The sequence below is a fragment of the Diceros bicornis genome, chromosome 21 (assembly GCF_020826845.1).
Source record: "Diceros bicornis minor isolate mBicDic1 chromosome 21, mDicBic1.mat.cur, whole genome shotgun sequence".
In the NCBI taxonomy this organism is placed as follows: Eukaryota; Metazoa; Chordata; class Mammalia; order Perissodactyla; family Rhinocerotidae; genus Diceros; species Diceros bicornis.
In genome coordinates this window covers 44,105,917-44,125,648 of record NC_080760.1, presented here as the reverse complement: position 1 = coordinate 44,125,648, position 19,732 = coordinate 44,105,917, and positions in this window count along the sequence as shown.

Below are 19,732 nucleotides of genomic sequence, written 5' to 3'. Positions count from 1 at the left end.
CTTAATATGCTGAAGCCTTAGTATGAATTCTAGGTAAACCTTGAGAGTTTCAGACTCCAAATTTGCCGTGGAAGTCTTTCTCCCACTGCTATATTATTTAGCTCTCCAGGAATACCTTGATTTGGACATTACAGGAGATAGTCAGCAGGCAGGACTTCAGCATTATTTCCCCTGAAAACTTGCATGATGGAGAGCAGCAAAGTCTGGGAACTTCTAGAAAAGTTACTGGTTCATACATGTCCTATAAGCATATAGGAAACTTCCAGTAGAATTTTGGGGAAAAGACCGTGTAAAGACCCAAAAGTAGGTTGATGGATGTTTGAGAGATGTCAAAGGGAAGTGGTATTTCTGATGCAAATTTATGTGGGTTTTGACTATTTTCATCTTTATTTGCTGCTCCCTATAGCATTTATTTACATTGTGGGTTTTAATTGACTGATCATTTTGAGCTTTATTTGGACTTGCGGTCACAGATTATTTTGAGTCTTGGTGACTCTTTAGGGGAGGATTGCGTTTGAAAGATAGACATGACGCTCAATCCTGAGGTCCTGTGAATAGCAGAGAGAAAGGGAGGAAGCTAGGAGAAAGGAAAGGCAATAACATTTTTGTGCACCTACTATGACGCAGATGTTTAAGTTCTTACATATATTAGCTCATTTAATCATCACAGCAATCCAGAAACATAGATATTTTTATCTATTTATTACGGATGAGAACACCGAGGCTCAGATAGGTTCCAAGACAGCCCAAATTTACATAGATAGGAAGAAACAGAGCTGGAATTTGATCTGATGGAGTAGAAATCTATGTTTTTTCCATTGTCAGTTTGGGAAAACCTATTTGGATACTAGAGAAAGAGATTTCTATCCCAAATAGTGGGATTTGACTATAATCATTCACATTTTGGGGGAAGTTAATATCCTATCATTTTTTTTTTATTCTTCTCTTTGAATTTGATTAAAGTCACAAGGGTTCTCTGGGCATCAGTTTTCCGATCTGTGAAAAACATGATTGGATGAAACTAGTGATTTATAAACTGTGATATGTAGACCACAGGGTCACCTTCCCTGGAACTCAGAGGCTACCAGAGGAAGAGATGTGCACATGGGGAGGTCAGGGAAGGGGTCAGCTTAATGGCTTTCACATCAGTAAGAGCTTATCTTCTTTTATCTCCTTTATATACTAAACTTATGGATAATTTTGAAGGAAGGATTTCATGGCTATTGAAAAAAAAGGGAAGGGGACAACTAGTCTATGTGAAACCCCACACTACCTGGTTTGCACCCTTCAACTTTGTTATGATCCACAGTCAGGTCGACAAATCTGAATTGACAAGCGTTAGATCTCAAAGCCTGGAAGCTCCTGAGAGGCTCAAACAATGAAAACATGTCACTGTCGGGGCCAGCCCCATGGCTTAGCGGTTAAGTGCACGCGCTCCACTGCCAGCGACCCGGGGTTCAGATCCCGGGCGCGCACCGACGCACCACTTCTCCGGCCATGCTGAGGCCGTATCCTACATACAGCAACTAGAAGGACGTGCAGCTATCACATACAACTATCTACTGGGGCTTTGGGGGAAAAAAAAATAAAATTAAAAAAAAAACAAAAAAAAGAAAACATGTCACTGTCAATGGACCCATTTACGTGAACAAAGAATGAAGCCGAGAGGAGGCAGAGAGTACAGAAGAACCAAGGAGTTGTTCACTGGCTCCCAGTCACCTTGCTGGAAATCCATTTGCCCAAAGACAGTTCACCAAAACACTAATTCCTTGTAAACCCATTCAGTGAAAATAATTTTGCAGAAAGATTGACTGGCCTAATTCCCTGAAAACAGACAAACAAATATTTTAAACCAAATCTAGGACAGTTTACTGCAACTGTTTCCTAGCAAGGGCAATGAGTTTTGGTTAAAGACTATAGCAGAGGCAAGGCTTGGGGAGGAAAGTAAGGCTGCAAAAAATAACAAAGTTGGTAAAATTAAAGTTTAATCTTTAGAATCCAAAATGTGGACTATTTGAAGTGTTCAGAGACAAATATAAAATGCAAGAGAAACTGGCATTCAAGATAGCTGGATTAACAAAACCATATAAAAAAGTATGCGGTGACATTTGGATTTTTTTCACTTTTTGGCTATTATGAATAATGTTGCAATGAACATTCATGTACAAGCTTTTATTTATTTATTTTTTTGTAGACCTATACTTTTATTCCTCTTTGGCAGATACCTAGGCGTGGAATTGCTGGGTCATATGGTAAGTCTGTGTTTAACTTTTTAGGAAACCATCAGACTGTTTTTCAATCTGGCTGTACCATTTTATATTGCACCGGCAATGCATGAGGGTTTCAGTATTTCCACATCCTTGCCAACACTTATCATTATCTTTTAGATTTGAACCATCCTACTGGGTGTGGAGTGGTATCTTGTTGTTTTTATTTGCATCTCCTAATGAATTCTTATCTCCTAAAGACATTGAGCATCTTTTCACAATTTTATTGGTCATTTGAGTATTTTCTTTGTAGAAATGTTTATTCAACTCCTTTGTCCATTTTTAAATTGGCTTGTTTATCTACTTATTATTAAGTTGTAAGAGTTCTTTATACATTCTAGATGCAAGTCCCTTATCAGATACATAATTTGCAAACTTTTTTTTTTTGCATTCCGTGGGTGTCTTCTCACTTTCTTGATGTTGTCTTATGAATAACAAAAATTTTTAATTTTAAATCCAATTTATCTATGGTTTTCTTTTACTGCTTGTGCTTTTGTGTTATATTTAAGAAATCATTGCCTAACCCAGGGTCATGAAGCTTTTTCTCTTGTGTTTTCTTCTAAGAGTTTTACTTTATAAGTCTATTCTTATGCCAGTCCCTCACTGTCTTGATTATTGTAACTTCACCATTACTTACTACAGGCTAGGTGTTGTGCTAAGTATTTTACATATGTTACCCAATAGAATACTTACATTCATTTTGAAACACATGGAGACCAGATGACCTGTTCAAAATTACCCACACTACAAGTAGTGGGGCAAAGACTCAAGGTTGCCAGATGCTAGAACTTGTGTTCCCATCGTGCTGTCAGGGAACCTCTTCCCTCTCCATCCTTGCTTTCCTTCCTTCCTTCCTTCTATCCTTCTCTCTCTCATTTATTCAACTCACACTTATTGAGCCTTTATATAACAGTAAAAATTAATATTATTAGCTAACATTTATTAAGCACTTACTATGGACCCGAAGATATGCTTTTTCTTGAATGATTATTGGCACATATTTAATTCTTATAAATACCCATAATGTATATGCTTTCATTGGTTTCATTTTACTGTTGGGAAAAGTGATGTACAGAGAATTTACATAATCTCTCCAAGGTCACAGAGCTAGTAAATGATGGATTGGAGATTTGAATTCAGATAATCTCTTTAATAATACATGTTATGGTTATAAAGAAAATGTGACAAATACATTAGACTGATACGGGTAGATGTTTTTAAATGCTGTTTAGGAGACTGAAGAAAATGATCAAACCTATGCACAAGTTGCCTGGAACAACTAATTCTGCTTGGAGAAGCAGTGGAAGGCTCCACTAAGAATATGCTATTTGTTCATGATATTGAAAGAAGAGTAGGAGTTGCTAATACCTGGCAGCGGTGAGGAGAGGTCAAGCATTTCAGGTGAGAGGAGCTGCATGGACAAAAGGCAGAGAGATGTGAAAATGACCATCACCTTCAAAGAGTGGTGAGTAGTTCAGAGCAAAGCAGTGCAGAGTGGGATGGGGGAGCATTGAAAAATGATGCTCTAGAGGCTGGATGCTGGATTCAGATTGTGAAAGGCTCAAGCCAAGGTTCCAGGATTAAAGTACCATTTTTGAGTGCAGGAATGACATGATCCGTTTTGACTTACAGCACCATCGCAAGACAGTGGCCAGGAGACTAGGGGAGCAGAATTTGACAACAGCAGGGCAGGAGGGGAGAGGCTGGTGAGGGTGAATCTAGTTTGGTACTTTGACTATGCCATGTGAATCTGGGCAATGACTTGTTTCTATTTTGGTGGGCATGATGAAACAAATTCTGTATAGGATTTAGAGGTGGGCCTAATTGGCTTCCGTTCCTAACACAGCTCTGCTCTGGATGCATGTCCTGGGCTAATCGCCTTACCTCTCTGGAGGTGGTTTTCTGGAACAGAGTTAAAAGTACCTGGTTCTTGAGGAGATGCTTGGCATAAGGTAGCTACATAGCATTATCTTCAAATACTTCCTATTTACCTGGATTAAAAATATGTCAATTACGTGTGTTCGTTTTAATGGCTTTATTGGACTGTAATTTCCACATCATAAAATTGACCCATTATAAGTGTTCATTTTAATTATTTTAGTAAATTTAGAGAGTTGGGCAACCATCACCACAATCTAGTTTTAGTACATTTCCATCACCCCCAAGAAGTTCCCTTGTGCCTGTTTGCAATTAATTCCTGCTTCTACTCCCAGCCGTGAGCAAGCATGATCTACTTTCTGTCTGTACAAATTTTCCCCTTATAGACATTTCTTATAGATGAAATATGTGGTCATTCTAGACATTTCATGTAAATGACATATACAGTCTTTTGCATTTGGCTTCTTAAACTTAATTTAACATTTATGAGGTTTATCCATGTTATAATATGTGTCATATTTTGTTACTTTTAGTTGCTGAGTGATATTCCATCATAAGGATTTACTACATTTTGTCAATGCATTCACCAATTGATGGGCATTTGGATATACAGTGTGTTTTTGCACAACATTGTATGCTGTTAGATCAAAACTCACCAGAATTTTCAGATTAATTGAGATTTACATTCCTTTGATTAAGTATTTTGAAGAAAGCAAATAACCATGCAGCAAAGACTGCGTCAGAGATGTAAAAGGGGAGTTTGTTGTATATTATATCTAGCAACCTCTTTATCTATCTATACCTATCTGTCTATCCATCCATTCATCCATCCATCCATCTATCATCTATGTGTCTATCAATCATCACTTTATTTTAGCACACAAGAGCAAAGGAGTAAAGCAGGCATTCCCACCTCTAGGTCTCAAATTCCTGAAACAAAATTCTTTTAGTTACATGGTAACAATCGCTGAATAAATCAATTTCATTCATTTTCCTATAGCTGCTAACCAGGATAAAGGTCTTGTTCACCTTAGGAATATTTTTCACAATGAGACTGGAAACCAAAAACATATTTGCTCGATGCTGAGGCAAGTTGGAAATGAAATCCACCAGAATTCTTCCATTTTTCACACTTCAGGCTAATGATGTTTTTTTTTTTCAATTTTTTGTTTATTGCAGTAACATTGGTTTATAACATTGTAAAAATTTCAGGTGTACATCATTGCACTTCTATTTCTGCATACATTACATCGTGTTCACCACCAAAATACTAATTACAACCCACCACCACACACATGTACCGAATTATCCCTTTCACCCTCCTCCCTCCCCCCTTCCCCTCTGGTAACCACCAATCCAATCTCTGTCCCTATGTGTTTGTTTATTGTTGTTATTATCTACTACTTAATGAAGGAAATCATACGGTATTTGACCTTCTCCCTCTGACTTATTTCACTTTGCATTATACCCTGAATGTCCATCCATGTTGTCACAAATGCCTGGATTTCATCGTTTCTTATGGCTGAGTAGTATTCCATTGTGTATATATACCACATCTTCTTTATCCATTCGTCCCTTGATGGGCACTTAGGTTGCTTCCAAGTCTTGGCTATTGTGAATAAGGCTGCAATGAACACAGGGGTGCATGTACCTTTACGCATTGGTGTTTTAAAGTTCTTTGGATAAATACCCAACAGTGGAATAGCTGGATCATATGGTAGTTCTATCCTTGATTTTTTGAGGAATCTCCAAACTGTTTTCCATAGTGGCTGCACCAATTTGCACTCCCACCAGCAGTGTATGAGAGTTCCCTTCTCTCCACATCCTCTCCAAGACATGTTGTTTCCTGTCTTGTTAATTATAGCCATTCTGACAGGCGTGAGGTGATATCTCATTGTAGTTTTGATTTGCATTTCCCTGATAGTTAGTGATTTTGAACATTTTTTCATGTGTCTGTTGGCCGTCTGTATATCTTCTTTGGAGGAATGTCTGTTCAGGTCTTTTGCCCATTTTTTAATTGGGTTGGTAGTTTTTTTGTTGGTGAGATGCATGAGTTCTTTATGTATTTTAGAGATTAAGCCCTTATCAGAAGTATGGTTTGCAAATATCTTCTCCCAATTGTTAGGTTGTCTTTTCGTTTTGTTGATGGTGTCCTTTGCTGTGCAGAAGCTTTTTAGTTTGATGTAGTCCCATTTGTTTATTTTTTCTATTGTTTCTCTTGCCCGGTCAGACGTGGTGTTTGAAAAGATGTTGCTAAGACCAATGTCGAAGAGCGTACTGCCTATGTTCTCTTCTAGAAGTTTAACAGTTTCAGGTCTTACATTCAAGTCTTTAATCCATTTGGAGTTAATTTTTGTGTACGGTGTAAGGTAAGGGTCTACTTTCATTTTTTTGCATATGGCTATCCAGTTTTCCCAACACCACTTGTTGAAGAGACTTTCTTTTCTCCATTGTATGTTCTTGGCTCCTTTGTCAAAGATTAGCTGTCCATAGACGTGTGGGTTTATTTCTGGACTTTCGATTCTATTCCATTGATCTGTGTGTCTGTTTTTGTGCCAGTACCATGCTGTTTTGGTTACTATAGCTTTGTCAGGCTAATGATGTTTTCACTGTAGGAAAAACCCTGTCCCCATCCAGTCACCTTCAGGTGTTGCTTCCCAGGGTCACTGACGTCAGTAGTCTTGGTTTGGTCAAAGATCTTTCCCCTATGCTCATGCCCATCAGAGCGCCCATCACCCTTTTCTGAATGTCATGTTCACTTGTCTGTCTCATTTATCAGGTCTTTACTTACCAGGGAGCTTATTTTTGATTTTTGTAAACCTAACCTATCATGTAGCCCCTGACATCCCCATTGAGTAGATGCTCAATAAAGTTTGCTGAGTGAATGGACATGTGTTTTGTAGACTATTTGGAATTTTGAAGTTTGTTTTTGCAAGTGGCAGCTATTTTGATTGTATTCTAGGTGGGTTGAAGTGAAAGGGACCACTTCCTGGCTCCATTTATAATTTCCACTACTATGGTCGGTTATTGAGAAGAAACACAGTGTGGTTCTCTTTATTTGCTCAGGGGAGTTCAGTGGGAACCAGCCACTTCTCACCCACTAGCTTTCTGTGGTTGAAGAATCTAGATCCCTAAATAGTCTCTCCTTTGTGCACTGGGGTTCTAAAGCTGGCATCCACATTTCCCTTCAGATCTAAAACTTTGCATTCATGTCCAATTCACGTGATGCTTGGCCTCTCAAGGAGGACCTGAAAAAGAAGCCAGCTAGTCTCATTTCTGATGCCTCACTCCTTCTAATGTACTTTTGTATCATGAATACTCCAAAACAGAATTGACATGGATGTTTCAATTACAACTGAGAGGGGTGGGGATAACAATGAACACTGTAAAAAATGTCGTTAGCAGGGAGCTAGTGTACTGTATGTGCATAGGCCACCAAGAAAGCCAAAGATGGGAGACAGGACTCTGGATTGTCCCTCAGGTGGCCTCAGTTCTCACGTACGTCTTAGGGCATGCTATCTTTGTATATCACCCTCAATTGCTAACTACTTCAAATAGTTAATTCTCAAATAGTGATGTGATCACACTTCTGTGGGGCAACTGGCTGTGAGGGGCTTCTTGAGAGATGAGATATTGAGCCACATCAAAGCTCTTTCCAAAGGGATTGTCTAAGGATAGTTTTGACTCTGTACAATTTTCAGTTTTTGTGCTGACTCTGGACCTCTTAAATCAATGAAGATCCTCCGGCTTTTCCAGGCTTCCTGAGCATCCTTCCGTCTGACAAGTCCTTCTCTGACTCTGCTCACATTCAAGCCTCAGCCCACATCACTTGTATCCAGTAGCTTTCTTTGATTCTCCTCAGACTGCATGCAATTTCCTACCCTTCTGTGTTAACAGAGTGCCTTCCATGCCTGAAACAAGAATCTCATTAGAAGTGGTGAAGTGTTGGCTTTATAATTCTAACATTCCTTCTACATTTATTGCTTGACATTTTTCCGTAAAACAGATCTTTCTGTCATAAATGGGTCTATTTGCCCTGAAATACAGTTTTTACTGACAGGGTAAGATGAATATTTAATTACTTCTCTTTAGTTACCAATTTGCAAAGGAAGATGTTGCTTTAACAACCACTTCAAATAGTGACAAATGAATTTTTGTTCCTAGTTTTCTCTTTTTTGAGTATCATTAGGGACTCATGGCTTTAGCAGGCCCAATATGTTTCAATCCACTATAATCGCTACTCCTGTTTGTGATCCAATCATTAGAATTTTGGGCAGGATGAGCTCCTCCTAGCTGGTTCTTGTGTCCTTTTGACATACCCAATTACTATTTGAAAGCTTCTTTGCTTTTGAACATGACAACGTGTTCTAGGTTCACCTTGTACCTTCTCTATTCCAGTCCTGAAAGCAGCCAGTTCTCCAAGAAATCCTGATTTTATAGAGCAAAATCTGAGTTCTTGGAGTGATTATTACTACTAGGGTGACATTGCTGCTAGGCTATGTCAATGGACTAAGATAGATAATATACAATTAATAAAACCATATATTCATTTAACTATTTTCATTCCAATTTCAACATTAGTTTTATACTTAATTTTTGATTTTATAACTGAATCTTTTATTCTCTTAGATCATCATTAATATAATTCTTCATTTGCTTTATTGTACACTATAAAATGGTTTCAAAATAACTGTGATTTTTATTACTAACATAAAATAGTCAGGTTTAGTTAAAATTTCTTTGTAGTTCTTTTTGTCCACGGAGCATATCCCACTAAGAATGTTCAATCAAGGACTGTGGTCAAAGCATCTTGGGGGAAAAATAATCGTCTTACTGTGTGGTTATGTTACTAAATTGATATATGGTTAGATTTATTTGTCTCGGTTTATTTTCGATTTTAGAAATGTTTTAAAAATTATCTTTACTTTTAATAGATAAGGAACTTACGTTATTCAAAGGGCGTAATGACATAGAAAGATATACACAAGGAAGTTTTGCTTCCGTGTCTTTCCCCTCCATACATCCTCTCATACATTTCCTATAAGGTAACCACTTTTATTAGTTTCTTGTTCATATTTCCTATGTTCTTTTTTTGTTCTTGTTTTTTTTGCAAATATGTGAAACATATAGAGATTCTTATTTTCTTCTCTTAGACAAAAGGTAGCATATTATAACCATTCTACATTTTCCTATTTTCACTTAGCAATATACCCTAGTGAACTCTCCATATTACTACACAGAGATTGTCCTCATTCTTTTTTACGGCCATGTAGTACTCCACTGTGTGGATGTACCACAGCTTATTTAACTGCTCCCTATTGCTAGACATTTCAGCTGTTTTTGATGTTTTAACTTACAAATAATGCTATGATTAGTGACCTTACATATGCATCATTTCATGCTTTTTCAGGTGTGTCTGTAGGATAGATTTCTAGAAGTAGAATTAATGGGTCAAAGAGTAAATGAATTGTAACCGATAGATTCTGCCAAAACCTATGAGGGTTTTATCTCTATGCAATATTGGTCCCCTAAAATGATTCAAAGTGAAAGAATAAATGAACTTATTTTAAAGAGATATTTTGAAAATAGACATTTAAATATTTTTTTAATACCAGGTTGCTTTAAGGAATTTAATCTACCACTATTCCTCTCCTAGAAAATAAAAAATACCCAAAACAAAAGTAAACTCAGCAACAACCGGATACCTCACACTCTTAGGTAATTGCTGAATTAAGTAAACCCAATATTAATGAGTGGCAGCCCTGGTCCAGGGCTGTAGTAGGTGCTAGGTATACAGGTGTGAGTTCACCCTCATGAGCTTACAGTCTAGTTGAGTTGCTGAGATGATAGACTTTATACATCTAATGACCCAACTAATAGTTTAATTGTAGTTGGGGTAAGGCCTGCAAGAAGAAATGAAAGATGAGATAAATGCATGTAACAGGAGGACACGTCCTTGCCTTGGCAGTGGGGTAAAGCTTTTCTGTGTGACATCTGTGCTGAGACCTGAAAGATGAGTGATGAGAGAAGTGGTGAGGGGTGTAGGGAAGAGGCAAGAGAGCTATTCAGAAAGAGGAAACAAAATTTGTAGATTCTGAGGTCAAGGAAGAGGTTTTTGCAAGCAGCAGAGAGAAGGTCAGTGCAGCTGGAGCACAGAGAACCAGGGTGAGAGGTGTGTATTGCTGCCAAGGAGATAGGCAGGAGTTAGCTCTTTCACCAGCTGCAGGTAGGTACCACATATTCTGAATCTTTTGCTTTCTCTACAGTGTCTACAACATAGCTGGGTACAGAGCTGAAAAGTACCAAGGCATTTTTTAACTGTGGTGGGCCATTTGAACATCAATTTCTTGGGCTGAGATTTGGACTCGTAATATCTTCAATTAGAATGGGATCATTAGGGGACACTTGTCCAAGAATTGTTGTTCTTTAACCACCATCCAAAGACAGCCTACAAAGAAACATGCAGACAAACCATCTTCCATTTGAAGAGTGTTAGAGCTGGAAAACCTTCAGATCACCTGCTGCGATATTCTGTAACACTTGCCTAGCTTGTGAAGCACCAGGAAGGTATGGTGCATTCCGACAATGACCATGATCTTTCCATGCATTGTCCCATTTCATCCTCACAACAGCTCTAAGAGGTAAATACTGAGCAAGTGAACTTTGTCCTTCTGTATCCCTAGCAAGATGAACCTTCCCCATTGTTGGGGGTAATGAGTAGTATTATTGCCTTACTCTCTTTCCCCCAAGAGCAAACAAGTCAATTTCCAGAAAAGGAACCAAAACAGACAAGAAAACCAACGAGGTTAAGGTGAGATGGTCTGGTAACAATCTAGGGAGGATTGTCTCTACCAAGAGATGTACTTTGATGATTTAATACCACCACTACCATCACTGCTACTACATGAAGACAAGTAACATTTACTGAGTGTTTCCAATACATATGTGACACCGTACTAAGCATTTTACATGGATTAAATCATTCAATATTAACAACCATCTTTGAAGGTAAGATTGTTATTTTTCCCACATAGAGATAAGGAAACTTGGCCATAGTAAGGCTGAATAATGCCAGGCACAATCCTAAGCACTTTCCCAACAATAACTTATTTAACACTTATAATAACAACAGGAGTTGCGGACTACTGCTGTCTCTGTCTTACAGATGAAAGAACTGGGTCTCACGATTCATAAGCTGCAGGGCTGGCATTTGGACCTAGACCACCTTAACCATGGTCTTGGCCTTCACAGCGCTAGTGCCACAGACATTGTGGGGCGAGGGAAGGTTGAGCTCTTTGTTCCAATGTGTGGGTGCCTGGTGTCTGGTCACCTCATTGCTCTGAGCTCAGTCTCCTTACTTAGGGCTCCTATGCTTAGTACCTGGCTGGTTTGTTCTGAGGATCACGGAGATAACATGAAAGTCTGTGGCATTTGGTTGAGTGTTTAAGAGGTCTTGTGCTCAGTTCACTCCTAGCTCTGGCACTTACTATCTGTGTGACCTCATCCAAACACGTGGAACTCTCTGGATTCTACTTGCTCATTTTTTCTGACACTCCAGAAATGTCAGCCACACTCCATGAGATAATAGTTAACAGCTAATGACTACTCTTTGCTCTTTCTGTGGTCTCACTTACTTTTCATGCCTATTTTATGAGATAGGTACTACTGTGATATCCACTTGACAGATGAGACCGCTGAGGATGGAGAAATTTAAGAAACTTTCCAAGGTTCTCTCCTAATATGCACAATAGCCAGGATTGGAACCCAGACACACCTACCCCTTACCCGCCCCACAAATACCAACATCTTTGAAACCAGACAACACCAGGTCTGAATCCAAACATTGCTACATCCCAGATGCATGTCAGAATAAGTTACTTAACCTCTTGGAACCTCTGTTTGCACATCTGTAAAATAGTAGTCACTGGGAGGATTGACAGAGATGGTCTACACAAATGCCTAAGCTTAGAGCCTGGTGCATAATCAGCTGGTAACAAATGTTAGTTCCCTTCCAGTGGGCATGTTGGCGAGATAAATTGCTCCCTGAAGGCTGACACAAGGAGAACTGCTTACCTCAGCCCACCAAATGAGACTTCGAGGAATTAAGTTGGGCAGCTTTAATTGATCTTCTTGTAATTTCCACAACTGGATGCAGATTAGTGACACTATATCATAGACTAATTACATTCGTCACTCCACGGGGCCTGAGGAATACATGGTTGTATCTTTGCTATTAAAACGGGGTTGGTCTAATTAAAACCAAGGAGTTCTGCAAACAGCCTATGGTGCTTTAATTCTAGTAGGCTATATTTAATCAGAACAATTGCCTATGCGCCTACTGAGTGTGTTTCTTTTGGATCAAATTCTCACTTAATGTGCCATAGGATTGCACTATTGACTGAAGGTGATGGGAGACTAGTCAGGGAGAGTAGAACAGTTTACTGGGAGCTGGGTGGTTACTGTTTTCGTGGCTAGTTGTCAGATTTTATTCTTGCTATTTAAATAAAGCCTTAATAGGTAGAAGACAATTGTTCTGTCTTTTCCCCATTGACTTGGACGTGCATGCATTTCTTCAGTCATTTGACATTGACTTACTGGGGCTTCTGACTAGCCAGCACTATACTAGGAACTGGGTGATACAGCGATAATGCTTAAGAGCTGGTTCTTCACATCTAGGGAAAAAAGATCTGAGAATGTGGGAGGTTAAGAATAATGTAGTGAGTCACGATGTTACCAGAAACTTGAAGTTAAAAGTTATGATTTATGGCCCAACGGAAAGGGTCCTAGGAGGATGGGGTTAGCCTGACCTGGGATGAAGTTCTTATTCCTCCATTTTCTAGCGGTGTGCCCTTGGGCAAGTCACAACTTTATTGAGTTTCAGATACCTCAGTTATAGGATTGGGATGACAATGCCCACTTCGTAGTGTTGTTATGAAGATCTGAGAAGATAAAATATGGAAAATGAAAATGTTAATGTTGCAATTTATACGTTTGTTTCTATTAGTATCAGTCTTAATGGTGATGTTGGGCAAGTTACTTAGTCTTGGAGGAAGATTACTTAAGTTTGGAGGAAGAGATACCATTTATTTAACTTTTACCATGTAAAAATTACTCCCCTAAACATGGCATGAACTATCTAATTTAGTTCTCAACACGATAAAAATGTGAAATAATACTAGTTTTAAGACTATTTTTCACATAGACTCTTTTTCAGTTTCAGAAAAACTGAGGCACAGAAACTAAGGGATTTTCCTAATACGACACTGTTAGTAGGTGGCAAAGCCAGGGTTTGGACCCTGGCAGCTGGTCCGTAAGGCTTGGTCCTAACCACTACACTGTATTCTGCCTGCTATGTAATGAGAAGGGAGTGTATAAGGCCCCTTGCATTGGTCTGGTGCTTCAGATTAAAAATTTATATCATCTGACTCTTTAGGAAAGACATGGCAAATATTAAGGATCTCCACTTGACAGATATGGAAACTGATGTTCAAAAAGTTAACTAATTTGCCTACGGTGACAAAGGTAACGTACTATAGATCATGGCATGCATTTTATTTTATTTTTATTTTAGCAAATTGAAATATTTCACACATTATTTGATATATTGCATTTTCACTTAACTTCATTTGTGGTAATTTTATCATACTATGAAGTAATTAAAAAACCCCTTCATTCATATAAGTCACATAATGTTGTATCTTATGGATACATCTTAAGTTTTAAACCACTTACCTTTTGTTGGACTTTCTGGTCTTCACTTGTTTGGGAAAAGGGTATTACTTTTGCTCTCATTAGTATCCTTTTGCATAAACCTAGATCTTTGTCTAGATTAATGATTGCTTCCTTAGAATAGATTAATCCTTAGCCGTGGAGTAACTGGGTCAAAGGTTGTGAACTCTTCTTGACTGACTATTATCAAATTGCTCTACAAGACATAGTAACTACTTCATGAATATTTGTTGAATGTTGAATGAAAGAGAAAAGCATCAGTGAAAATCCCATCAGTGTATGAAATCCCTTTTGTATCAGTTTGGCTTTGGTCAAGAAACAGAACCACACATTTCAAATTTTTTAGGGAAAAGAGTTAAATATAGGAATTAGGGCTTACACGAGTATGGGAAGAGTGGGGAAGTGAAGGTCTGGAAAGATGCAGCCAGAGACAGGAAGAACCATCCCTAAGAACTTCAACCTGAAGCACTGGTGCTGGTGGAGAGGTTGGAGCTTGCAGAAATGTCCCAGAAGCCACCACACACAACAGGTCACCATGACTGCACAGTGGGAACACATGGAAAGGTCTGAAAAGTCACCATCTCTGGCCACTAGGATCTCTGGTACTTCTGCTTCCTTTCTACTTTCCGAATCCCCCATGAGTTCTTCCCTTTGGCAAACTCTAACTTTGAACCACGTACAGGGAGGTGGTTCTAGGAAACGTACTTCACGCCTTAGAAGGGAGTAATGGTGGTGCTGAGCTGATAACTGACAGTCCACTACACCTCTTTATATACACAGCAGAACCTGATGGAACCTTTTACGATTCCTTGTCAATATGAAAGGGAAGAAGTGATAATCTCATTTCAGTTTGCATTTTGAAAACTGTGAGTGTGACTTTTTTTTCACGTACTTATTGGTAGGTAACCTATGTATTCAACACATGTTCCTGAGCACCTGGTGTAAATCATAGTTCTGGGCTTTGGGGCAGCCCTGGTGAATAAGGCAGGTGAAGTCTCTGCTTTTGTGAAGCCTACATTCCAGGGCAGGGAGATGAGAAAAAGGAACAAAGAAAGGAACAAGCTAATTTCAGATAGTGACAAATATTATAGGGAAAAACTGTAGATGATTTTGAAATGGGCAAAAGAGATAACTGAATATCCTGGCAATGGCTCTGGACCCTCCGGCGATGATTTGATTCCATAGGGGTGTGTGTCTTGGTCTTCGACTTGGCTATTTTACAACCCCGTAGAGACACAAGTTAACTTGTAGAAAACTGTTAGTCATGCAATTAACTCCTGTCCACAAAAATGCAAACTGTGTCTGGTGGAATGCAATTAATTATCACCATCTTAAGCATTTTTGCCAGTTTTACATCAATTTGTAAATTCATTTCAGCATTCCTTAGCTGAATATCAGTGTGCAGCACTTGGACTTCTCTGTTGAACTGGTTGTAACATCTCACTGGTTACCTCATTAATGATGGAGCTAAATAAAACCTTTGATCTGTGTTCATTTTATATGTGTATGAGAGTCATGATTATATCGTCTATTAAAATGTATAACTGTTTGAAACAAACGGATGAACAAGATAATTTCAGATAGTAATAAATATCGACAAGAAAACAAGATATGTGTTGTCCAAATGGTGGGAAGATGCTAATTTGGATTGGGTGGTCAGGAAAGGTCTTGCCAAGGAGGTGGCATTTGAGCTGAGAGTTGAGTGGATAAAGGAGATGCCCATGTACAGACAGAAGGGCAGAGTGCTCCAGGCAAAGGGAACAGGTTGTGCAAATGTCCTGAGACAGGGGTAAGCTGTCATATTCAAGAAACCGATTGCAGTAAGGAGGTGAATGGCAGGAGGTGTGATCAAAGACGTTGGTGGGGGCCAGGTTATGTTGGGCCTTTAGGCTATGATGAGGAATTAGGATTTTATTCTAAGTGCCATGAGAAACTATTGTGGTTTTACGCAGTGAGGTGTCATCATCTGATTTGTATTACAGAATGGATTTGTATATCTTCTATGAGTGTTCCATTCTCATTTTCCTCCTCAAATTATTATTATTATTAAACCTGACATTTTAATTAGCTTCTCAAATCTTATCATGAATAAAAATATAATTTTATTTTGATGAATAATTGTAAACAAATATAGTCATGAAAGTAATGCATAATCATTGGAGAAGCATTTGCCAAATAAAAAATGCACCAAGAGGAAATAAAATAATATGTGGCTTTTGGAAATATGGAATACAGCTCATGTAGTATCTTTAGTTTCTAGAGTGTCTCAGGGTCTTGGCGACAGTGAGCCAGGTGAAATAACTTATAAGATATCTTCTAAGGTGACTGATCTACTAATGTTTAGCAATTTACTGAGTTTCCCTGTGGTGTCTGCTCATTGGGCAACAGCAGCTAATAGTACTGCCTGCAGGCAGCTGGTGCCAGGGACACCTGAGGCTTTCACTCCAAACCTGGTTCATTTCAGGTCACACATCCGCTCTTGCTTCCTCTGAGAGACACCCACTGGAAGGCTCTTCTGGCCTGGCGGTCCCAGGGGGTAGGTGGTAATCTTCCCTCCACCTCCCAACGAGGAACCCATCTGGGAAGAAATTAACCAGTGGAAAGAAATCTCTTACAAAGAAAGCAAGAGGAAATTCAGTGGAGGTGCCCAGAGGCCTGCATGGCAGCAAGCAGGAAACAAGCATTTTTTTCCAGGCTTGTTATGAAATAAAGGTCTATTCTTAAAGATTGCTATTTAAGTCAATGGATGTAGGTGCCCCTCAGATTGGGACATGAGGTCAGAGAAAGGCCTCCTGTTTGGATGAACACTGCCCTCATCTTACCATGGATGTAAACGGCCAATGGAAAAAGGACTGACAGTCTCACAATGGAGTCTCTGGGGTCCAAATTTCTATTGATGAATATGACGTGGGGCATAGTTCGAGGGAACATCTCTCTGGATGACCTTTCTTTGTCTGTAGAGGGAAGACTTTTCATATAAGGGGAAGGCTTTAGCACTGAGGGAACTTGGGAATCATTGAAGTGTAATTGAAAATGACCAGACCTTATGGTCAGGACTGGACCATAATTAAGAAAAGCTATGACTTAACTATTCTAACATAGGGGTTAAGAGGCTAGGATTTGGAGTCAGGAAGACTTGAATTTAAATCCTAGCTTTTCTATTTAGTAGTTGCATGATCTTGGGCAAGTTAGTTAACTTCTCTGAGCCTCAATTTCCCCATTTGTAAAATGGTGATGATAACAGCATCTGTTGCATAGACTTGTTGTGGGATTTAGAAGAGAATATATCTTCTGTGCTTAGAACGGTAACAGAAGGACACAGTCTGCAGGTACACCAGGGAAAAGGAATCATGTCCTTAGAAATTAGTGATGTTCATGTAATCCCATCTAGGAGGGAGCGATCGAGAATAGAGTAGGCAGGGGTGTTCCATAGGCCCTAGGGAGATGGGTTTTATTGTGTTGGGGGCAGAATGAATTCTTCAGTTGGGACAAAGTATCGTTCAGAACTGCGGATACCATCCATTGTTATGATTAACTCTGCATCAAGCTACTTTTGTTACTAATTCAGGATCCTAGGAATTTTCACACAGGTAAAAGTGAGTATCTGGAGAGTTGACTCAGATAGTCTGGTCATTGGACTACCTTGCACAGGTTAAGTCCTTTGAAGGGTCTCAGTTTTCCCATCTGTAAATTGGAAATTATATGTAGTTCCCAGAGTTCCTATGAGGATTAAATGGCACATGGTAGATGTTTATTATTCAACTTCTTTTTCTTATCAATGGATTAATCCATTCAATGAACAATTCTGTCTAACAGACACTGCACCATGCCTAGGAACACAGCAATGAACAAAAGAGATATATATAGTCTCTGTTTTACTTCTTTCATGAAACATATTCTATAGGAAGATAAACTTTAAGAAAGCCATTCAAAGGAATATGTTAATGAGTTATTTTGTAAGTTCTATGAAAGAGAAAGATACAGGTACATTGACAGACCCTACTTAGACTGGGGTTTGTGTAGAGGTGGTCGTGTAATGCCATTCTTTGAAAAATAGCAATGCTTTAAGCTGACTTGAATGGTAATAGAAATTAACCAGATGAAAAGTGTTTTGAGAGGTGGAGAGTGCATTTCAGGAGTGGAAAAAAGCATGTTCAAAGACCCCAAAGTGGGAAGGACTTACTGGCTGGAGTGGAAGTGAGTAAGGAGACAGGTGTTCCTGTAGGCTCAGAGGAGATTTAGGTTCCATTATCCTCTTGAGCACATGTGTCACAGCCTCTCTTCAAGATGTTCAAAGCCTAGAATCACAAGGGATCCCACCAAAGATGTCTGTCTTTCTCTTCACCCATGATTTCTCCTTGAAAAATACTGAATTGGCTTTTTTGGGACTGGGTACTTGAGTACTAGGGTGACCATATGTCTTGGTTTGCCCAGGACAGTCCTGGTATACTCACAGTATCCCAGAGTAATTATTCACAGCATGGCCTTTCATTTTGAAATCTGTACTGGTTTGGGTGATTAATTATGTGGTCATTCTACTCTTAACACATGGGATTTGGCCCCAGCCTGGGGGAACTCATTCACTCTGTTTCTGGTTGACAGTGTGAGTGGAAAGATGTTCCTTTTTCTGATATTTCCCTTCCTCTTTGGGTCAGTTGGGATTGCATTGTATTTAAAGCTTTGAGAATGGTATCTGTCAGATGATGGCCATTCAATAAAGACTGGCAAGTATTATTATTGTTGTTTTGGTGATTGTCATCATTTTCTGTGGGGATAAAGATTTCTGCTGAGAAAAGGGCCTGCAGTGTGGTAGAACCACCAATTACCAGAATGTTTTGTTTTCTACAGGAGGAGAGGAAATAGTTGTTGGATGCCTACTCTAAGCCAGGCTCTGTGCTTGCTACTTCCTATGCATTTCAGTTCAACAGTGTTTTGAAATCTATGTGTCTAGACAGGGCTTTTTCTTCTCTTGGTGCCGTTCTGGCTTCAGCACTTATTAACTGGGTGACTCCAGGTAGACCACTGACCTCTGTGGACCTGAGTTTTCCATTTTAGAGGAGGTTGTTTAAAATGGGGGTGCAAAATCAATTGAGGCGATCAGAGAGTGAGCTCAGAATGGACTGTGATTAAGGAAAACTGTAACTGTATTGTTTCTCTTATTGTCCGAAGAAAGTGTTTACAGAATAGGCTTCGAGATAACGCCACTGAGACACCACTGCCACCTCCAATGGGCTGCTTTACGACTGTGCGTAGGAAGACTTCCCACACTGACTCTGTCCATGAATCATAACCAGGGGTCGGGGCTTGACCATAGATCCTGATAACACCACTGGACATTGGTTTAGCATTTTGGATTCAGAAGCTCAGCAAGAGTGAGAAGTGGTTTTCTGCTGGCTGCTCTGTTTTTGCTTTGTCTTCTCTCCCTAGCACATGACAGGATTTGGCAGAAGTAGTGGTCAGGGGAGTATGATGGAAGAAGTAACCTTTTCTCTCATTGGGGGAGATTTGCTCCATTGAAACATGGAGTGCAGCTTCACACGGCTGGGCCATAGCTGGTTGGCAAAGGGCAGTGTGTTAGCAAACAAAAGTGTTCTTATTTTTTTCAATGAAAACTCAGTAAACCGCAGGAAGAGATGACAGCACTTTTCCCACTTCATTCACATGAATGATAATGAACTCCATTGTAGAGCAAGACTTTGGGCATTATCTGATGCTGCTATTTCTGCTGGTCAGAGTTTGCACATCTCCCGCATGACTCAGGGTTGTGCAGTCTCTTTCCCAGTGGGTGACTCTGCCTGCTTAGCCTTCTGCAGATTCTCAGCTCTGGCCTGGGTATCTAGCCATGCAAAATGAGCATG